A 23,802-nucleotide genomic window follows, 5' to 3' on the forward strand; every position below is an offset into this window, starting at 1 on the left:
TATATTAGCCCAGTTTAATCCTAAACTTGAAATAGGTGATATTATTATTACCCCTATATTATTGACAAGGAAGCCAACCTACAGAGAGCTCAAATGACCTGTCCAAGGTTATAGGGCTAGTGACTGGATGGGCTAAAACTATTAGGGTGGGCTCCAAGGTCAACCCTCCCAACCACCCTGCCTTAGTCCTCCCATCTCATTTACCTCTGTCAGCACACTCTTCGCTTCTCCATTACCCCATCCTGCCCATGATGGATATTTTGTCCATCCATGGTGGATATTTTGTTTCAATGAAGAAAGCTCTCTAGATAAACTTTCTGGGTTGTTGTTTGTTTGTTTTATTTGCTTTCCTGCTTTACATTTACTTAGAAACCAGGAATGTGGAGGCTAAGGAAGATTTCAAATAGAGAATGGGACAGATGAAAACTTTATATTTCATAAGTCTGCCCCTTAATTAATTAAGTAATTGATTAAGTAGTACTAATTCACTATCCTGGGCACTGTGCTAAAACCCTTGGGAGAAGGATAATATCATACCATTTATGTTTTCTTTCTATACTCTTCAAAAATTCTAAATTTCCTAAAATTAGTCTACAATGGTATTAGAATCAGAAAATGTAGACTTCATATTTAAAATTGGCATATTATATTTTGCATGTAGTATCTGATCATAGTTACATAAAAAAATATGTGCTACAGAAACAGACTGGAAGGAAATATAACAAGCTCCTAACAGAGGTTATCCCTGGATATTAACACTACTATGTGACATTTTCTCTATTTCTCAATTTAATCACTTTCATGACAGAAGTGATCTTTACTTTAAAGGTAAATAAATATGTATGGGACATTATTCTTGCTCTTGAGAAGCTTGCAAAGATTCCTAGCTCAGCGTCAATGGTTGAAGGTAGATTGTGGTTTTGCAGAAGTCCAGGCTGGGAAAACGCTTCACTAGAAGTCAAACTACTTTGGAAAAATCAAGTTTCCACTTCAAAAAATTATAGTAGGATAAATTGTCACTTGTCTTGCAAAAGACAATTTTAGAGTGGAAAGAGATTCTAAAACCAGGAACTTGTACATTGGGTTATACCAAGTGTTTAATTACTTCTCCACTCTGCAAAGTCTGTTTTATATGTACAGACCTTAAGGACCTGAACAATGGAAAAAATGTTTGCTAAAATTATTTGGATTATGAAAGTAAAATTAATCATTATACTTTAAAGAAATATCAATTACTTTTTTTCACATAGTAAGTCCTTAATAAAATTTGAAATTCACATGTAACTGTTTTGGAAATTTTACACTGTGAAGGATATAAATCTAACAGGTAAGGGTAAAATTATTTATAGTTATATAACTGTTATTATAGAAATATTTTTCCTTCATCCTTTTGGCCACCTGAATCTTCTTTTGACCTTAAGACTTGATTCACATCTTGCCTGTTCAAGGAAGCCTCCATGACCACTCCAGCCCGCAACCTTCTCTTCCTCCTGTGATATTTTTTAACATTTCTTTTCCCTAGCACTCATTTGAAAATTCATCTCTTTTATTAAGGCATATATTTTCTTAAGGAATTCTTTAAAATGGTTATACTCATTGCTATACAAATTCTAATCCCCTTGTAAAATGGCCATAATTTTGGATTTCTTTTCCTGTTACTTTTATTCTTCCTGTCTATCTTATTACTGACCTCCCCAAATGTTCATGTCACTGTTGAATTTCCCCCTTTATTTTCTCAACTCTTTTATTTGTTCCCCAGCACCATTTTCTTGCCTGCTCTCTTGCCTATTCTTCATAACAATATTGGTTGAGTTCCCTGGCTGCTAGTCTGAGAATTCTTGGACTCCTGGTCCCTGTTTAGCTCAATTCCCAATGAGGCCACTTTGGTGCATGGGTGGGACTGAAGCAATAAGCCTTGGCTAAGCAAAGATACTTGGATATGGGATTGTGTTGTTATATATATGTCACACCAGATATAAAAAGGATGTCTGCACTCTCATGTTTATTGTAGCATTATTTACAATAGCCAAGACATACTGCTGTGATGTATATTGTGAAGTGATATATATTGTGTGGAAACAATATATGTGACCATTAATGAATGAATGGATAAAAAAATATGGTATAATATCTAATAAAATATTGCTCAACCACAAAAAGAAGGAAATACTGCTATTTGTCAAAACATGGATGGACCCTGAGAGCTAAATGAAATAAGTCATACAGAGAAAATGAAATTCTGCTAAGTGAAGTAAGTCATATAGAGAAAAACAAATACTGCATGATCTCACTTATATATAGAATCTGGAAACACTGAATTCATAGGAATAGAACAGATTGGTGGTTACCAGAGGAAGGGAGTTGGAGAAATGGGTGAAAGTGGTCAAAAGGCACAAAGTTCCAGATATAAAATAAAAGTCCTGGGATTTAATGTATAGCATGGTGAATGCAGTTGATAATGCTGTATTGTATATTTGAAAGTTGCTGAAAAGGTAGGTCTTAAAGGTTGTCATCATAAGAAGAAACTTTTAACTATGTGAAGTGATGAATGTTAACTAAACGTATTGCGGTAATCATTTTACAATATATACAGATATCAAATCATTCTGTTGTACACCTTAAACTAATACAATGTCATATGTCAGTTATACCTCAATAAAACTGGGAAAAAAACCCTCTTTTTGGGCTTTACTTTCCTCATATGTATATGAAAATAGAATCCTCCACAATTGGGTATTATAAGGATTAAATGAAATAATGTGCATTTAATAAAATACCTACCATGTAGGTACCTAAAAAGCACTGGTTCCTTTTACTGCTTCCTTTAGGATTACATATAGGTCTGTTTTCCAGATTTGGAATACTGATTCTATAACTGGTTAATACATATGTTTGAAATAAGAATTCTGAGGTATATAATTTTGGGAGACACTGGGGTTAAGTTAAATTATAAAGATTTCTCTTCAAAATCTTGAATATGCCACACTTCTCTAGCAGAACATACCAGCCAAATTTTCCCAGATGTATTTGACAGCAGATGTCTGTTATTCATAGTGTTTATAAAATCTTGGATTAGAGGATCATGTTAACAATTTAAGACTTATTTATGAAGACTTCAAATTAAAGCTTCCATTTTATTGATTGATATTCTTAGATACATTGTTTTTTAAACTATTTTTTGAAATTATTTACCCATACAAATTAAGATTTCTCAATTCTGTACAACCAAAACAAAATAGGAAATTTAGATGTTGAGGATAAAATAAGATAGAAGCTTGGGAATCATAAAATGTAATTTCAGACTTTGCATATTTAACAAAACATCCTCATTCTTCTCAGTTAATGAATTCATAAAAAATTTAAGGTTATAAACTTGAATAAAAATGTATAAAATTTGTTAAATTTTAAAAAATGGAATTAAAATTTTACCTCCAATATGGAGTAGTGAACTCCTGCAAATAACAGGACTTTAAAATGTATGTATACACATAAAACATGAACTGGAGGCTTTGGAGGCTGAATAAAGGCAGTAATATTTTTAGGTATTTTTTTAATTCAAATTATGTTTGATTATTTATGATATTACCATTGTCCCAATTTTTCCCCTTTGCTCCCTTCCACCCAGCCCCCCACTCCCTCAGGCAATCCCTACACCACTGTCCATGAGTCATGTTCTTTGGCTAATATGGCAGTAGATTTAAAGGGAAATTGAAACTTGAGATGAAGGAACCAAATGGAGTAAGTTCCTTGTTTATGTATGGCAAGAAGTGAGTAAACGTTTTAAATAAGATCCATGCCATCATTTTAGCCAACTGAACCAGGTGAAGGAACCTGGGGTCACTGGAGACAGCAGAGTTGAAGAAGAACCATTAAAAGGAGAAAGTCAAAATGGAAAAGCCCTAATTCAGTATTTAAACTCAGCCCAAGTTTCTAGATAGCCCCACAACCAGGCATGGGTGAGGCAATTGACAGCTACTTACAGCAAAAGCTTACATACCAGACATGAGATATGAGCATCTACCTACCACAGGTATGGCAGTGTGTAGTTTCAGTGTAACCAAGTTAAATGCCTGCTAAAACAAAACAAAATACAATAAAATCAAATAACACAAAATAAATACCAACTCTTTGGAGCAATAGAACAAAATACAGAATCTACAAAACAGAACACTTACATGGGTCAAAATACAATTCAGCATTAATCAACATATTAAGAGTCAGAAGAATAAGAACCTGTCTTGAAGGGAAAAGATGATCAATAGATGCCAAACCCTGAGATAACTTGATACTCAAAAATTATGAGATAAGGATTTTGAAGAAGATATAATACCTGTGAGATAAAGTTAGTTTGCCTTAATTAATTTAAAAATAGGCATTCTTAGCAAAGAATATGAAATGTAAAAAAATGACCAAACAGACATTTTTAAAGTGAAAAAGAATACAATATCTGAATTTACAAATTCACTGGAATGTCTTATTAGTGAAATGGAGGTGGTGGAGAAGATAGAGTGACACTGAAGATAGATTATTAAAACTTACGAATTCTGAAGGAGAAGGAAAAATTGTCTTTCAGCTCTGGCTCGTGTGGCTCAGTGGATTGAGTGCCAGCTTATGAATGAGAGGGTTGTTGGTTCGATTCCCTGTCAGGGCACAAGAGTGAGTTGTGGGTTTGGTCCCCAGTTCGGGTATGTGTAAAAGGCAACCAATAAATATTTCTTTCTCACATTGATGTTTCTTTCCCTCTCATTTTCCCTCCCTTCCCTTTCTCTAGAATCAGTAAAATTTAAAAATGCCATATGATTTCACTCATATGTGGAATCTAATTAACAGACTGAACTAACAAGCAAAATAGAGACAGATTCATAGATAGGGAGGAGGATGACAGCTATTGGGGGGTTGGGGGTAGAGGGATTGAGGAAAAAGGACTCATGGACATGGACAACAGGTGGTGATTGTGGGAGGGAAAAGGATAAATGGTAATAGAAAAGAATACAATAAAAATAAAAAAATTAAAAAGTTAAAATGAAAAAATAAGATTAAAACAATTGAATCATATGGTATATACAGTAGTATCTCATTATTTGCATTTTTGCTTTCTGTGGTTTGTTACCTGTGCTCAAACATGGCCCAAAAATATTAAATGGAAAATTTCAGAAATGAACAATTCCTAAGTTTAAATAAATAAATAAATAACATGATCAATCACCACTTTGATCTAGTTTATATAGATTACACAGAGAGATACTTTATATATAATATATAAACTTACATATATAAATTTACATACAAATATATAAATATATAAATAGTATGTATGAATAAATACCACAAAGGCAGAACACACAAACTTGTTAAGTGCACATGGTACATTAAATAGATGGACCATAAAACCTATTGTGACCAATAGGTCTCAATAACTTAAAAAAATTTAAAATCATACAGAGTATATTCTCTAATCTCAACAAAATTAAATTAGAAATAAATAACAATAAAATATCTATGAAAACCCCATATATTTATAATGAACTAAAATGCTCCCAAATAACCCATAGATCAAAGAAGAAATAACAAAGGAAAATAAAAATAATTTTGCATTGAAAATTAATGAAAACGCATTCTATCAAATTGTGGGATATAGCTAAAGCAGTGCTTGGAGGAAAATCTGTAGCTTTAAATGTTCATATGAGAGAAAAAGAAAAATATCCTTTAGTAATCTTGTTTCATCTAAGCAGCAGGAAAAATAAATGCAAAGAAGGAAGAAAATTTTTAAAGATGAGGAGAAACAAGTGAAACTGGGAAAGGCCAGACAATAAAGACAATCAATGAAACCAAAAGCTAATTCTTTGAAAAGATGGATAAGATTGATAAACCTGTAGCTAAGCTGAATGATAAATAAAAACAAATCTGCAATATGGGGAAAAAAAGAACATCAGTCTTATACAACTGAATGAATACCAGGACAATATCTTAAATGACTTGGTGCAAAAAATTTAACAACTTAGATAAAATGAACTAATTCATCAAAACACACAAAACATCAAATCTCACTCCTGAAAAAACAGATAACTTAAATATCTCTATATCTGTTAAAGACAATGAATTATTTTCAAAAACTTTTCTACAAAGAAAACTCCAAGTTTTAGTAGAATTACAGAAGAACCCTACCAAACATTTATGGAAGAAAAGTAATACTATTTTGACACAAATTCTTTTATAAAATAGAAAGCACTTTTTTTTTTAAAAAAGATTTTATTTATTTATTTTTTGAGACGGAAGAGAGGGAGATAGAGAAGAGAAACATCAATGTGCGGTTGCTGAGGGTTATGGCCTGCAACCCAGGAATGTACCCTGGCTGGGAATCGAACCTGTGACACTTTGGTTCGCAAGCCCATGCTCAATCCACTGAGCTATGCCAGCCAGGTAGAAAGCATTTCTTAACCCATGCTATAAGTGCATCATTATCACTGACAAAACCAAGCAATGACATTTAGAAAAAAGGGAAACATTATTTTTCATGAGTATAGACACAAAATACCATGAGAAAATTCCTTAAGACAATTTTAGAATATTTAACCCAGAAGTATAATAAAGAAGACAATGCATTCTGACCAAATAGGGTTTACTTCAAGAATGCAAAGTTGGTTTAGCATTTGAAAATAAATCGATACAATTCACCATATTAGCATAATAATGGATTTTAAAAATAGATGATTCCCATATATGCAAAAAATGATTTCACAAAATTTAACAGTAAAAACTCACAAAAAACTAGAAATGGAACAAATCTTTATTGACTTAAGAACATTTACAAAAACCTGCATGTAACTCATAATTAATCATGAAAGACTAAATATTTTGCCCTTAATATCAAGAACAAGACAAGGATGTTCACTTTTGCCACATTTACTCAACTTTGTATTGGAGGTTCTGGCCAGGACAATTGGGTGATAAAATGAAGAATATGCTACCAGCACAAGGATAGATATACAGATCAATGAAATAGAACTGAAGGTACATTAGAAAAGAAAAACCTTTTGCATTTATGGTCAATTAATTTTAAAGAACACTCAATGGGGAAAAAAGAGTCTTTTAAAAAATGACAGTGGGACAACTGGATATTCAGATGAAAAAGAATGAAGTTGGACACCTTTTTCAAACTAGACACAAATTTAACTCAAAGTGAATCATAGACCTGAAAGTAAAAACTAACACTATAAACAATGAAAAATATAGAAATACATCTTCATGACCTTGAGATAGGAAAATTTTATGTAGATTTTCAACGTTCTCTTAATTAGTTTTATTCAGGAATGATTTATGTAAGTTACATGCATCTATTTAATCTGTATAATCTAATGAATGCTGAAAACTGTATATGTCCATAAAACCAGCACAACCCTCAAGATACAAAACATTTACATCATTGGGCCAAACGATTCTTCATTATTCTTCACAATTTATTCCTTCCTCTAATTTCCAACTTTAGGAAGCAACTGACATTGTTGTTGCCCTATGAATTGATTTGAATTTTATATAAATTATACAGTATGCATTCTGTTGTGCATAGCTTCGTTCACTCAGCATATTGATTTTGAGATTTACCCATGTTATTGTGTGTATCAGTAACCCATTCCTTTTAGTTACTTGAGTAAATACTTAGGAGTGGGATGGCTGGAAATTATGGAAGGTGTGAAACATTCCCACTAGCAGTGTTACAGGGTTCTACTTGCTCCATACTACCTCCAACATGTGACATTGTCTGCCTTTATAATTGTGGCCATTCAAATGAGTGAGTTGTGGTATCTCACTGCATTCTTTTAATTTCTATTATATTTTATTTATTATGCTTTTACAGTTGTCCCATTCCCCCCTTCATTCCCCTCCACCCTGTATACCCTCTCCCACCCACATTCCCCACCTTTAGTTCATGTCCATGTGTCATAAGTTCTTTAGCTTCTGCATTTCCCATACTACTCTTACCCTCGCCCTGTCTATTTTCTAGCTACCATTTATGCCACTTGTTCTCTGTAGCTTTTCCCTCTCTCTCCTCCTACCACTCCCCTGTTGCTAACCCTCCATGTGATCTCCATTTCTGTGGTTCCATCCCTGTTCTAGTTGTTTGCTTAGTTTGTTTTTGTTTTTGTTTTAGTTGCGGTTGTTAAAAATTGTGAGTTTGCCATCATTTTACTATACATGCTTTTTATCTTCTTTTTCTTAGGTAAGTCCCTTTAATATTTCATATATTAAGGGCTTGGTGATGATGAACTCCTTTAACTTGACCTTGCCTAAGAAGCACTTTATTTATCAGCCCTTCCACTCTAAGTGAAAACTTTGCTGGATAGAGCAATCTTGGATGTAGGTCCTTGCCTTTTATGACTTGGAATACTTCTTTCCAGACCCTTCTTGCCTGCAAGGTCTCTTTTGAGAAATCAGATGACAGTCTGATGGGAACTTCTTTGTAGGTGACTGTCCCCTTATCTCTTGCTGCTTCTAGGATTCTCTCCTTCATTTTTACATTGGCCATGTCTGCCATGTCTGGCCATTTTTACATTGGCCATTATGAAGGTGTGTTCCTCCTTGGGTCCAACTTCTTTGAGACTCTCTCAGCTTCCCGGACTTCCTGGAAGTCTATTTCTTTTGTCATATTAGGGAAGTTCTCCTTTATTTGTTCAAATAGCTTTTCCACTTGTTGCTCTCCCTCTTCCCCTTCTGGCACCCCTATAATTCAGATGTTGGAATGTTTAAAGATGTCCTGGAGGTTCCTAAGCCTCTCTTCATTTTTTTGAATTCTTATTTCTTCATTCTTTTCTGTTTGGTTGTTTCTTTCTTTCTTCTGGTCTACTCCATTGATTTGAGTCCCAGCTTCCTTCCCATCACTATTGGTTCCCTGTACATTTTCCTTTACTTCACTTAGTGTAGTCTTCATTTTTTTTCATCTAATTTGTGACCAAATTCGACCAATTCTGTGAGCGTCCTGATCACCAGTGCTTTGATCTGTGCATCTGATAGGTTGGCTATCTCTTCATCACTTAGTTGTATTTGTTCTGGAGCTTTGATCTGTTCTTCCGTTTGGGCCATTTTTTTTTTGGTCTTGCCACACCTGTTACATATGAGGGGTGGAGCCTTAGGTGTTCACCAGAGTGGGTCAATCCAGCCACTGGATTTTGATGCTGTATGTGGGGGTGGGGCACGAGAGGGAACAATGGTGCTTGCTCTACTGTCTATCCAATTCCAGTTCCTTCTGCCACTTCTCACAAGCAAATTGAGCCCTTCTGGCACTGATTCCCATGTGGGTGGGCTTGTGTACATTTTAGGACCCTGTGGGTCTCTCCAGTGAACTTTCCTGTGAGGCTGGGAATTTCTCCCAGCACCTCAATCCCCACAGGTGTTTTCAATCAGTGTTTTGAGGCTTTATTTCCCCACTCTGGAGCCTTGGATTGCACTGTCTGTCTCACTCCCCAGTTTTGCCTGGTTTCTCTGTGTGCAATTGTGTGACTGCCTGGTCAGCCAGCTGCCTTGTGCACCTCGCTTGGTCTGCCCCATGCCACCCTGCCCCCAGGGTCTGCCAGTTGCTGTCTTGCGCGCCTGGGGTCCATCAGCTGCTGCCTGGCATGCCTGGGGTTTGCAAGCCACCACTTTTTTTTTTTTTTTGGCCACAACCCCTCTCCGTCCAGCCACCCAACTCTGCCCCTCCTACTTGTCTGAATGAATGTGTCTATTTTAACTCCTTGGTTGTCTGACTTCTGTACAGTTCAATTTTCTGTCAGTTCTGGTTGTTTTTTTGTTTCTAAATTTTTGTTGTCCTTATTTTGGTTGTGGGAGGAGGCACAGTGTGTCTACCTATGCCTCCATCTTGGCCAGAAGTCCAAAGGAAGATATAGATGCATTTTTAATTTATGTCTTTTAGTAACTAATATTGATGATGAGTATTTTTTATGCATGTGCTGGTCATTTTTACATTTTTTTCTATGAAAATTTGTTCATATATTTTATTGACATTTTATTATTATATAAATTATATGTTTACATTAGTTTAAAATAATATATATAATTGTGTTATAAATATATGTTTATATCATTAGCTAGTAAAGGCTGCCATAGTAAAGTTCCACAAATTGAGTGACTTATAAAACAGATTTTTTTCATAGTTCTGGAGACTGTAAGTTCAAGAGCAAGATGTTGACAGTTTGTTTCTTCTGAGTCCTCTCTCTTTGGCTTGTAGTTGGCCATCTTTTTTCAGTGTCTTCACTTTTTGCCATCTGTGTCCTAATCTCTTCTTCTTATAAGGAGTTTAGGAATTCAACATATGAATTTTGGGAGGACACAATTCATCTCATAACACTCCTCTCTCTGACCCCTAAAATCATGGCCTTGGTATTGTCAAGAAAAACCCAAACAAATAAAACAATAACAACAAAAACAAAATTTGACTTTATTAAAAGAGAGTCTGACTATTTGAGCTTTAAAATAATCTCTGAAACCACTAAATTCTATGGGCAGACTGTGGACTGGTAAAGCAGCTTAGTACCCCCAACCTCAAAACATATTGCCCAATACCTACTTCAGACATGGCCAAAAGAAAAATAGAAAAGTAATAATCTCCTGAGGTCAGAGCCAAGGACAATGGAGAACAAAATACAAGGGAGCTACTTTCTGAGTAGGTGCAGGGCATAATTTAGGAATATTCTCCCCTCCTAAGTAAGAACCTTCAAGGTTTCTGCCCAGTAGGATTTCAGATTTACTATGGAACAGTGTCTGCTATGTGTCCTTTCCAAATGGGGTTATTTGTTGTGGTTTTTCTATTCTGTTATATATTGGGTGTGTGGAGGACAGATAATTTGTCTCTTTAATACAGTGGTATCAAGATCAAGAGAAGTCACATCTGGACCTAATAAAAAGGCCATCTTACATAGTGTTCTGATGAAGGGATTGCTGCATACTACCCAGTGTTATGAACTGTGTCCCTTTAAAATTCATGTTAAAATTCTAACCCCTGGTACTTTAGAATGTGACTGCATTTGGAGATAGGGTCTTTAAAGAGGTGATTAAGGTAAACACACATAATATAATATAGGTGAGCCCTAATCTAGTATAACAACTGGCCTCATAAGAAGAAATTAGGACACAGACAAGTAAGAGAAAAGACCATGTGAAGACATGGAGAAGATAACCATCTACAAGTTGAAGAGAGAGGTCTTGGAAGAAATCAACCCTGCTGACACCTTGATCTTGGACTTCTAGCCTCCAGAACTGTGCAAAATTAATTTCTGTTGTTTAAAAAAACAAATATAAGTCTTGATATTTGTTAGGGTAACTCTAGCAAATTAACCCATCCAGGTACATTGTACTTAGTGTTTTCTTCAGTGGTTAGACAGACTTTTGGGGTGACTCCTTCAAGAGGGGTGTGTGAATGATGTGGTCACAAAGGAGAGCAAATAAAATAATTCCAATAGAAGGGCTGGTCTTATTAGTCATTAGGGCTATTTATTGATATTTCTGCTTGTTCTCTGTATTTCATATCTTTTTCTAGGTTATTCTGCTATAACAAACACTAACTTCAAACTATCAGTGGTTTACAACAACACAATTTTATTTCTCGGGCCTATTACATGTTGGCTATAGGTAGAACATGGCTCCACTCAATATATTTTCTCATTCTAATGCTCAGAAACAGCTCTTAGTTGGGACATATTCTTGTGACAAAGGGAATACAATAACAAACCATTTGGATAGCTCTAAATTTTCTACTCAAATGTGGTACATATCACTTCTGCTTATATTCAATTGGTCAAGCATGATATTAATGAAGTAGGGAAGTACAGTTAACCCCTAGTCTGATGCCAGTGGGTGGGGATATATGTATTGGGTTGGCCAAAATGCCCATCTGTTTTTTTCTGTAAAATAAAAGACACATTTTTCATTTGCATAAATAACTTTATTGATTTGGATATTTTGAGTATGTTGATGATCTCCTGTGTGGTATAATGTTGATTGCTCTCAATTAATGTCTGTTTGATTGCCATCAATTTCAACTGGTGTATCCAACCATGGAATACCACCCAGTGAGAAATCCTCCAGCAAGAAACTTTGCAAACCACTTTTGACATGTTCATTCAATCACAGCACCTTCTCCATACACTGCACAAATAATTTTTTGTGTGTTTCAGTTGCATTTTTACCTTTCTTAAACTAATAAAGTATAATATGCTGAAAATGTTGCATATTTTCTTCCATCTTCAATATTAAAATGGCTACACAAAAATTCACTGATTTTTATAAGTTTTTTTTAAAATGCATGCTGACATGACAGCTGTCACATATAATGTAAAATATTGTTTCAAATGAAATTAAAGACAATAAACACTACTAGAGACATCTTACAGAAAAAAAAAACCCACAAAATTTTTGGCCAACTCAATATCATTTCCTTAGAGGAGGGCAGTGTGGACTTAGTAGCAACAGTATAATCCAAGTACAACAGCTTAATTGCACTTAACACCCTTTGAAGTTAAGTCCTTAGGAAAATTAAATGTGAATAAATATTATGTGTGATACCTCCAGGAAGAAATCTTTAAAGACCATTGCATGGTTCATCACTTTCCTGTCTCCCTGCTATGGCAGAAAGTTAGGGAATGCTCACTCCACCTGAGGTTCTGATGGAAAGGGTAGAGCAGAGCTCTTGGCCAACTTATGATAGATGTGCAATGTGAGCAAGAAATGAATCTTTGGTTCCTTAAGTCACTGAGATTTTATAGTTGTCACCGTAACTCATTCATTCTGACAAAGGTACTAAAGGGTTTGCAAAACACTGTCTTAAAAAAACCTACCTGAATGATGCGCACAATAGGTGCTTAACAGTTTATCTCTCACATTCTTTTTGTAAGACAGCTGCTGTCTTTCCTGAAAATGATCCCAACTATTGTGATAATCACTTCCTTCTTTGTGATACTCTTTATGGTAGAAGATACCTGAGAAGGTGTTTTGCTTTCCTTCCCTTTTCAGGGAACTTCCCCTTTTCTCTCCATTTCCGTGATTATAGCAGAAGTTGCCGTGGAATATTACAACACTGCTGAAATAGGCAAGGCACTCAAAATTGGGCCAGTGAATTCCTTCCGAGGAATTCCCTCTGAAAGAAGAAAGATGAATAGGGATTTCTATGCAAGTGCCTGGATAGTAACATGTCAAACTTGGGCCAGATTGCTGGCCATTATTCACTGTAGTATCAGTATTGTTAGTAGTAGTCTGCAAAGCAATACACTGCAGTTCTAGGGAGAACAAATAGATGAACAGCAGAGACAAAAGAAGTGAGTCAGAATTATTTGAGTTCCTGGATCCAATTTTGCCTTGGTCACTATCTAAAGTAGCCAAAGATGTGTAATAGGCATCCTCAAACTATGGACCACAGCAAACCAAGTTAACTGCTTTTTGTACATAAAGTTTTTTGGAACACAACAAAACCCACTTGCTTACACACAGCTATTTTGTGCTACAGTGTCAAGGTTGAGTAGTAGTTGCAACAGAGATCTTAAAGACTTGTAAATCCTAAAATATTTACTATCTGGCCCTTTTCAGAAAAAGTTTGCTGGCCCTCCTAGTATATATTCTCTCATTCTTTGAAATATGTATATTCTCAAAATTTCTATAAGGAATATGTAAGTTCATAAGTAAACATTTCATACATAAATAAAAAAATATATTCACAAATAAATACAATTTTCATGTATAATAGTGTAGAATCAAAAAAGATTGGAGAGTTCATTATATATCCCAGAGAAAAGGTGGGAGAGCACTGCTATAGGCAATAAGGAGTCCTCGGAAGTATTTGATCAAAGCAATGGCATAATCAGATGAGCAGGACAAACTGAGTGTCAATTTCACTGCTTGTGTGGAAGCTGGAGAGAAAGTTAATAAATTTGATACAAGCATTTTGTAATTCAGATAAAAAAACTGGGCAGTGGGATGGCAGTTGGATGGAGAGGAGGGGATTCATGAAAGTGACTCAGATGTAGCCTTTCAGCAGTCATTCACCTATAGATGACAAACTCCAGGTTTGGGGGAACAGATTGTTTGGCTACAAGAAACCATCAATAATGATTTCCGTGGTCATCTCATCTTGGCCCAGACCCCATTCCAACCAAGTTATTAATACACACATTATTCTTCTTAAAGAAATAGAGAATGCATTCCAGATTGCCAAAGGAAAAAGTTCCCTGTGATTTATACTAAAATGTTCCTGGAACTTTTTTTCCTCCAATCATCCATCTTCAAGAAATACTAAAGACAAATATTTCATGAATCCAGAGGTGCTTCTGACCAGCATCTGGAGATGATCTTGAGAATACAAATCTGTTATCATTTTTCACCATGGGCCTTAACTGTCAGAACACGTAATAACAGCATAACCAGCCAGGAGGCTGGAAGCAAGTAGTTAACCACTGTAGCAGGAGGCAGCAGAAATAAAGGTGTATCTGCTCATACTTCCCCCATGCCTACTGTTCCTTGTTGTGCTGCATCTCTTTTCCCTACAAATGTTTGAATGCTAAAGTCACTCCTATTGTGGATACTCTCCAAGGCTGTAACGTCTTACTAAGTTGTCACAGGGAGAGACAACTTGGTGCAGGAGAAGGTGTATAACCTATGAAGTCTATCAGATCTGAGTGTGATTCTTGGTTTTCCTTTTCTGTGTGACCTTTAAATTTCTTAGCTTTGCTCAACACTGTTTTTACATCAGCAAAATGAACTTGTCTATAAACTTGTCTATAATGTAGGTACAATTATTAGCATAGCATTTGGCGTAACCTTAATAAAAGGTTACACTTTAATTATCAATCCAAAAACATTCTCTTGTTACTATTATACATTCACCAGTTGGTTAAATAACATAGACAGAAAATACTGATTATTGGTGAGACTATGGAATAACTAGAGTTCTGATACATTGCTGGTTAGAGCCTAAAATTGGTACAACCTACTTTGGCAATACTTACTAAGATGAGCACAATGTAGTACTCAGCAATTCCACTCCCAGGTTTGTACCCAAAATAAATACCTACATATGTTCACCAAAAAACATGAACCAGAATGCTCAAAGCAGCAGTCTTCATAATAATATCCAATTGGAAGATACTCAAATGCTCATCTATAGTACAGTTCAGAGCTCAGCAAAAATTTTATGTAGCGGGCCAGATAATAAATATTTAGACTCTGCAAGCCAAGAAGCAAAATCAAGTTATAATTATATCATTTCTATTCGTAGAGCCACAGAAATAGTGCAAAGCCATAGAATGCTACATACCATCTCTGTTGCAACTACTTAACTGCCATCAGAACATGAAAACAGCCATAGATAATATGAAAAAGAATGAGCATGGTGTGTTCCAATAAAATGTCATATATGGACACATATTTAAATTTCATATAATTTTTGTTTGCCATGAAATATTGTTCTTTTGATTTTTTTAAAGCATTTAAAATGTACAAATCATTCTTGGCTTGCAGGCTATACAGAAATAGGAGGTGGGCCAAATTTGGATATAGTTTGCCAACCCCTCATATAGTGGATAAATAAATTATGAAAAAGTACAAGATTACATTTATATAAACTACAAAAGCAAGCAAAATGAATCTATGCTTCTATAAGTCAACATAGTGGTTACTGCGTGGGGGGCAGTGACAGAAAGGCAGAACAAAGGGGATTCTGAGGTAAATGATAATGTCTGCTTTTTCATGCAGTTTGTTTCACTCATAAAATTCAACACACTATATCCTAAAATATGTGCACTTCTCTATGTGTATATTATCCTTTAAGAAACATTGGAAAAACCCAAACAGCTCTCTTCGTTTAAAGCAGGCCTTCTCTACTTCACATCTAATCCATAAACAGGTTGTACTCTTCCCCATGATGTTTACCTTATGTACTGTTCAGAAAGCCTGAAACATCAGTTCGTCCTTTGGTTTAGTGAAAAGAGCAGCTGACTTACACACTAAAACCCGCTACTTAGAAAGGAAAAACTGAGTTTAATTCCTCTGTGTAGTAATTGTGCAACTATGAGCAAAGCGCTTGGTCTTTCTGAATTTTCTTCCGTTGTCTGGAAAATGAGAACATAATTCCCTATTTATACATTCGACATAAGGTTTACTCTTGGTAAGAGGAATTGTGATGTGAAGCTCTATACAAATTATCACCACCTATGTCATTCTTTACTTACCTGCCCACAATGATGAAGGTTAAACACACCCATCTTCTCTTTTTCCCTGACTTCTATTCCTCCACTTGAAGAGAGAGTATAGCATCATGGTTAGGGACATAGACTCACAGTTCAAATCTTGCACCCTGCCACTCGCCCTGTAGCTTCTTTGTGCCTGTTTCCTCATTGGTAACATACCTACTTCATATGGCTCCTCTATAGGTTGTGGAAGCCACCCTCCAAGATGGTCCCAATGATCCCTGTATCCTTGTCTTCAAACCCTTATGTAGTGCTGTCCCATTCTGTATGAGGGTTGGTCTGTGTGACAATAGAATATGACATAAGTGCAGACATTTCACTTCTGAGGTTAGATTACAAAAGACTATGGCTTTCACTTTAGATGATCTCTCTGTCTTGGGTCACTCACTTCAAGGGAAGCCAGCTGTTACGTGAAGCTGCCCTATGGAGAGGCCTGTTGGTAAGAAACTGAGGCCAGCCAAAACCACAGGAATGATTTTGGATGTGGATCCTCCAGCTCCAGATAAGTTTTGAAAAACTGCAACCCTGTCAGCTTATCTGCAACCTCATAAAAAAAAAAAACCCTGAGCCAAATCAATCCAGCAAGCTGTTCCCAGATTCCTGACCCTCAGAAACTGATCATCGATAACCTTAAAACAATGAATGGTGCCTGATACATAGTAAGCATGCAATGAAATATTACCTGTCTTTAGCATCTGCCCCCTAAAAGCTGGCACTTCCTCATCTGTAAAGTCCATTGCCCTTGTTGCCATACTGTGTTACAGAACCATCGGTGTCAATGGATTAAGCATGGGCAGTTTTTCTTCCTTTCCCTGAACCCATGAAGATAATATACAAGCAGGTGGCTTCTGCCTAAGAGCATAGACAGTGTGGCTGGGAGTTCCTGTGGAAATACTTTCTCCCTCTTGCACATTTTCCTCAAGGGATCTCTCTAGGCTCTGCCTCTCAAAGCCTTGCTGCACTCTCTGGTCTTTGTTGCACATCCTGTTCTTCAGGTCTCTTTCTTGCTTTTTCACTCTCCCAGGACATGTGGATGATTCAGATTCTCCTTCTTTGGGATGTGGACTTTTGTTTTCTTTTACCATGAGCTGCATAGTTGTAGGTTAGCCATTGAGTCAATTTGCTTTTCTAGAAGGGGTCAATATGGAGTTAATAGTGTAAGAGTTTTATTGAGAATGATGTCCAGACAGGTAATAGGAAGAGAAGCAGGTCTGAGCAGATAAAGCCTCAGACTGAAGTGGATGTGATATTTGGGAAGGGACAGAGAGAAGACGCAAGACTGGGTCAGGATAGCCTCAGATCATGATGTAGGTCTGACAGCATCACTGATCCAATAGCAAGCTGCAGAGCAAAAAGGAATCCCAATTCAGGCTGAAATGGGCATGCCCTAGGACCTTTGTTATGCTCAGTCATTAGTGAGGCTCCCCAGAAATTATGGGGCCTGGCTTAAAAGCTGAGATGGATCCTAAAGGTATTTATTAGTGGCTGGAGGCTGTCAGCTCACAGCTCCTTGTAGCTAAATGGCAGGTTCTTTCTTGTAAGGAGGCCTAAGTGACATACTTCCATTGCTCCTGTAGTCATCTTCATTTCTATAGCTGGGCTTGGCCTCCTGAATCTCCCCCAGTTGTTTCAAATACCTGAGCTTCCAGCTTGCTTGGAAACAGAGATCTGGTCACCCCTGAATAGAGTATCAATATGGAGATAGAAGGGACTCATAAAAGTGAGATAGAATTAATTATCTCTAAGGCGACCTTAAGGGACCCAGAGAAGTTTGGTAGTCATCAATTGCCATGTTTTTACTAAGTCTATAAAACATGCTCTGTCCTGTGCTAGGTATTTGCTGTAGGAAATTGCCAACTGTCAAGTCATAAAATTGTAAGGGACTTGAATGTCCAGTTGAGTTTCCCTCCGATGAACAGAAATCTTTTGTAGAATGCCCCATGTAGGTTTAGTGTCTTCTCACATACCTCCAGTGATGGCAGGCTTATAGCTTCAGCCATCTCTTTGGCTATTAGACAGCTCTAATCAATAGAATCTACTCTGGTAAGTTGAATTCAAAATGTTCCTAGCACTTTCAATTTTCGAAGTTACTATAGTAAGACTTCCTGTTCTCTCATTTATTTTTTTTACATATTTTAAGATAATTTGTCATTGTTTCAGAAATATTACTGGGGAGGGGAGGTTATTGAAGCCCCTGATTTCCCAATGGTAGAACAAAGAATTCTTACTATTCTTGGTCACAAAGTTCTCTTTGTGACCTGAAAGTCTACAAAGCCATGAAAACTTCATATAACAATTCTAAAAAAAAAGAGAGAAATCCATATAAATTAAAAGACAACACACTCTCTCTAAAGTGTTTGCTATATATTTCCTCTGGAGCATATTGGGACTCAGAAATAGCAGGACCATCTGCTGAGCAATTGCCCATTTATGTTGAAATAAAACAGGCTCTTACTAATTAGAAGCATGTTCCTCAAGATGAAACAGTACAAGCTCTCCAACATTTTCCCATCATTAGCAATTCCTGATGCTGAGTGGACATGTTAATACAACCACTACTCTCCATCAGGGAAAAAATAAAACAGGTATGGTGGTTCACAATACAAGTGGTAATTATACTGACACTCAGCCAGCACACATTAACTCACTAAGTACTCACTCTGCACTGGTGTCTTCATGATAGAATAATATATGTAAAAGAATCTATTTAATTTAATACCCACAAGAACATTATGAAGCAGATTTTATGAACTCCACATTCCAAATAAGGAAATCTGAGTCTTGAAATAATCAACTGACTTATTTAAGGTTACCTAGCTGGTAAGTGGATGAACTGGGACCTGTCAACTTGAAGCCCAGTGCTCTGTCCACTTCTGAAGCTATGGGGAAATTTCTTTAAAAAAAGACCCATGAATGTGTGTGTAGAGTAAGCAACTATTTTAGTTTGGGGTGCTCTAGTAGCAAACGCTGAAACAAGAATTTCGGTGAAAGTAGTTTATTTCAAGAAGATAGGAAAACACCAAAAGAGGATGGTAAAGTGAGTCAGAGCAGGGAAGGTAGCCAATAAATTGTGTATTATCAAACCAGCTACCACTGTGGGCAAATGGGAAATTCTGAGACCCAGTATAGGACAAAGGGCAGAGTTAACCCACCTGAGGGGAAGGGGCTGGGTTTTTATAAACCAACTCTGTCAGTCATTGGTTGTGGTGTTCTTCTAGCAAATGTTAATTTCTTGGCACTAACCACCTGCCATACAGGTGCACGAAAGATGTTTCAGAAGCTTGAAAAAGACCTCAGGTAGAGAAAATCAGGAGCTGACAATGAGGGTTGGGTCAGTGTGCACTGCAGCAAAGGGCAAGTGGATATGAGCTGAACACGGGAGAGCATGTGGTATGAAAACAAAATGCCAAATTCGATGTACTCTGTCAACAAACATATCTTGACAACTTACTTTGTAGGACAGCATAAGGGTGTACCACACAGATACAGACCTGCTACATTAATAATGTAGCTTATTATCGAGGGAGTACTTTTAAATAAATATAAAATAATTAAAATGTGCTAAGTGCTGGGTAGGAGAAGCAATGAACCCTCTTAGCTAATCCTTACTAACAAAAACCAAACGAGTCTCATTCAATTTTACCCTTTGTCCCCTTTACCTCTGACTCTATTTTTTTTCTTTGTGTCAGAGTCAAATTCCTAAATTATTGTGTTTAGAGTCCTCCAGTAGACTACGAGATCCTCTGGGATAGAACTTTTTTTTATCATCTTCAATTGTATTATGTAATATTTCATTAATAAAAGAGTATATGGACTTGACCCCAGCCAAGATAGAGTAAGTTTACTAGCCTATCTCTCCCGCTGATTACAACTGAATTATTGAAAAAAAAAAAAAGACTGAAAGTTAACAACAAGCAGATTGGGAAGGAAGTCCATCTTTGGATAATGACCAATAATGGGGATGAGTTTCCTTTTTTTTCTCTTGTATCTCTCAGCTTTGACCTAAGGGTAGAGAGGGTCCCAGACTACAGAGAAGGTGCATATAATAAAATTTTGAAAAATATTCCTGTTTTATAAGCAGAGGACTAGAAATAACCCCCACTCCATGCCCCCACTCAGGAGTTGGCAAGTATAGGGGAAATCAGTCCCTGTTTTCGTCTGTTTTATGTTGTTTGTTTGTTTCCTTCTGGTCATTCCCTGAGGCCAGCACCACTTAGGAAGCTGGTTGCAGAGGTGGTGGTCGTGGAGTGGATGTCTAAGTCCTCTGGGGACAACCTATGTTTCTGGCCAAATAACTGAGAAAAGGGGTCCTGTGGTCCAAAAAGTGTAGAAGAAATTTATTTTTTCTTCCTTCATTTCTCAAAGCACTTTGCCACCAGGGTAGATACATTTCTGTGGAATTTATCAGTAGCACAAGAAATAAGATTCAAAGAAAAACCCTAATTTTCTAGCTAGACAACTCAGAAAAGGAGTCCTAAGGTTCCCATGGGGACCAAATGGTGTGAGGGAGAGCTTGGAGAGAAGAGCTTTGGAAAAGGGGATCCCCTAAGCCTGTGTATGAACATATACAAGTCTCTAACTCACCCATGAAATGGACATTTAACCCTTGAAATGTATGGAACAGACCTAACAAAGCATAGCCAAATCTTTGAAAATAGAACTGGCATTAAAAGCATCACCCACAGAACAAAGCCTCACAGCAAAATATTTAAAATGTCCAAAAATATAATCCAAAACTACACACAAAGGACCAGGAAATTCTGACCCACTCTTATGGGAAAAGACAATCAATAGATACCAATTTTGAGATAACACAGATGTTGGAATTACCAGATATAGACTTTGAAGCAACTATTAGAACTATTCTCCATGAGGTAAAAGTGGATAGTTTTGAAATAAATGGAAAGATAGAAGCTTTTAGCAGACAAATAGAAATGACAAAAAATCAAATTTAAATATTAGACCTGAGATATTCAAAAACTGAAATAAATGAATCACTGTACAGTCTCAGAAGAATGAAAGAAACAGAAGAAAGAGAAAAAAGTTGAAAAAATTAAAAGAACCCCAGAAACCTGTGGGACACCAAGAATATGTGTAATACAGTTATGAAAAAAAAATAATGAAATGAAATGAACACCTAGAAATTTATAACCAAATATAAGAAGTAGAACAATGTTAATATACTAACTACTCTCCTTTCATTGTCATGCCTACTTCTGAAAGGTAACTTGTCTCCTGAGTTTTATATTTATCATTCCTTCTTTCATAGTTTTATCACATATGTACTTATTCTCCAAATTATTTTAACATGTTTTTGTTATAACACTGAATTTAATCATTTGAAACTTGCCTTACAACATGTTTAAGGTTCATTTATGTGGCTATCTATAGCTATAGTTAAAGTTTTCATTGTTCTGTAATATCTGAGTAACTATGTCACAGTTTAAATGTCATTTTCCTGTAGGTTAATATTGTATTATTTCCAATTTTTTTCATTTATTTGCGTTGCTATTACAAGCAATATTGCTATGATTTTTATTTGGCTTGTTTCTTAGTACCAATTTGTAATTTCTTAGGAAGGACTTTCTAGAAATGGAAGTTCTTCTGGATTATGGGGTATGTAATATTTAATTTTATAAAAATAATGCTAACTAATTGTTGTACCTATTTTTATTCCCCCTATTTCCATATTCTCATCAGTGCATCAGACTTAGTGACTTATTTTAGTGCAGTAAGTAAAAAATCATGTCACAATTTTTTGCATTTCTCATACTTATGAAAGTTTGCACATCTTTTTATATGTTTATTTGCCATTTGTGTGTGACTTTTTATGAAATGCCAATTCATCTTTTGTTCACTTTACTTTTGTGTTATTTGATTTTTCTTAGTAATGTATAGCAGTTTTTATATTTTATACACTAAACATTTGTCACTTAAAAGTATTACAGAAATGTTCTCTCAGTTTCACTTTATGGTATCTTGATGAGTAGAAGTCTTTAATTTCAATGTAATTGAATGTATCACTTTTTTCTTCTATGTTAGCACTTTTTGGGGTCTTATTTAAGAAATCATTTTTATCCCATTGTCATAAAGAAAATCTCCTATGCAATCTGCTGTAAGTTTTTAAGTATTGCCTGCCATATATATATATATATATATATATATATATATATATGGCAGTGAAATAGGGAGTGAAATATATATATATATATATATATATATATATATATATATATATATATATATATATGGGACTGATTTTTTGTGTATGGTATGTAGGAAAGATCCAAATTTATTTTCATCCATTTTGATATCCAATTGTCTTAGCACCATTTAATGAATAAATTCTCTTTTTTCAAATAGTCTCTCAGATAAGTTTTTCACATCTGTGAAGGTCTGTTTCAGGAATCTCTATTCTAGTTCTGTGGTTGATTTCTCTGCCCCTGCACCAATACCATGTTATCTTATGTAATAAGCTTTATAATGTCATGATATCAGGGGTGTCGAACTCATTTTCACCAGGGGCCACACCGACCTCACAGTTGCCTTCAAAAGGCTGACTATAATTTTAGGGCTGTATAAAAGTAACTACTCCATAACAGTTAAGTGAGAGCTTGGTGCTGCCGCTGGATAGAAACAAGGTAGAGGGCTGGATTTGGCCCACAGGCCTTGTGTTTGCCACCTGTGTTTAGAGGATATCCTCTCATTTTTGAAGTGCACTAGCTATTATTGGCCTTGCACTTACATTTTAGAATCAGAGAGTCAGTTTCCTCAGAACATCCTAATAGGATTTTAATTGCAATAATAATAAATCTACAGATCAATTTGGGGTGAATTAATATATTTATAGTAGTCTCTATTTTCATGAATATGGTATATAACTTCATTAATTTAAGTCTTTCTTTAAATTATATTTTCTAAACATTTAGGTTTTTCTTATTGTTTTATGAAACTTCTTTATATATTCTGAAGGTTTATGGGAGTGAAATTAATTTTCATATGTTGATCTTATAGGTAGCCACATTTTAAAATTATCTTATTTCTAATAATTGGTAGATAGATTCTTTGGAGTTTTCTATTTACATAATTTTCAAATATAATAGTTATTTTTCTTTTATCTTCCAAGACCTAATTATTTTTGTTTCCTTCCTTCATCTGATATCTCTAAAGAACTGTGTTGTTCTGTTTCTTAGAGAACTATGGGACTGTCTAGTACCTGAGACTAAGAGAAAAAAAAATAAGAGAAAATTTTTGGAATCTGCACATTTCTTTTTTCATCCAGGAAATTGATAAAGTTATCTATAGATTTAGCAGCATGGGGAACTCCCAAAATATGGGGAAGTAATGGTCTCAGCATTTCATTTAACAGTAATAGAACTTACTCTTTGGTCAAAGTATTTCTCCCTTGGGGCACTAGTAACTTCAAACTCATTGAGTCCAAGATAATGGTTCGTCAAACAAAAATTTATCCATAGGATGTTTTTTTCTACCCAGCACCAAAAGTGATCCTTTATAAGTCCATTCCATCATTCTATCAAGCGAACTATATGTATGAGTAATGGGGCAGATGATAGGA

The sequence above is a fragment of the Phyllostomus hastatus genome, unplaced genomic scaffold (assembly GCF_019186645.2).
Source record: "Phyllostomus hastatus isolate PE091 unplaced genomic scaffold, TTU_PhHast_1.1 phas_contig_147, whole genome shotgun sequence".
NCBI lineage: Eukaryota > Metazoa > Chordata > Mammalia > Chiroptera > Phyllostomidae > Phyllostomus > Phyllostomus hastatus.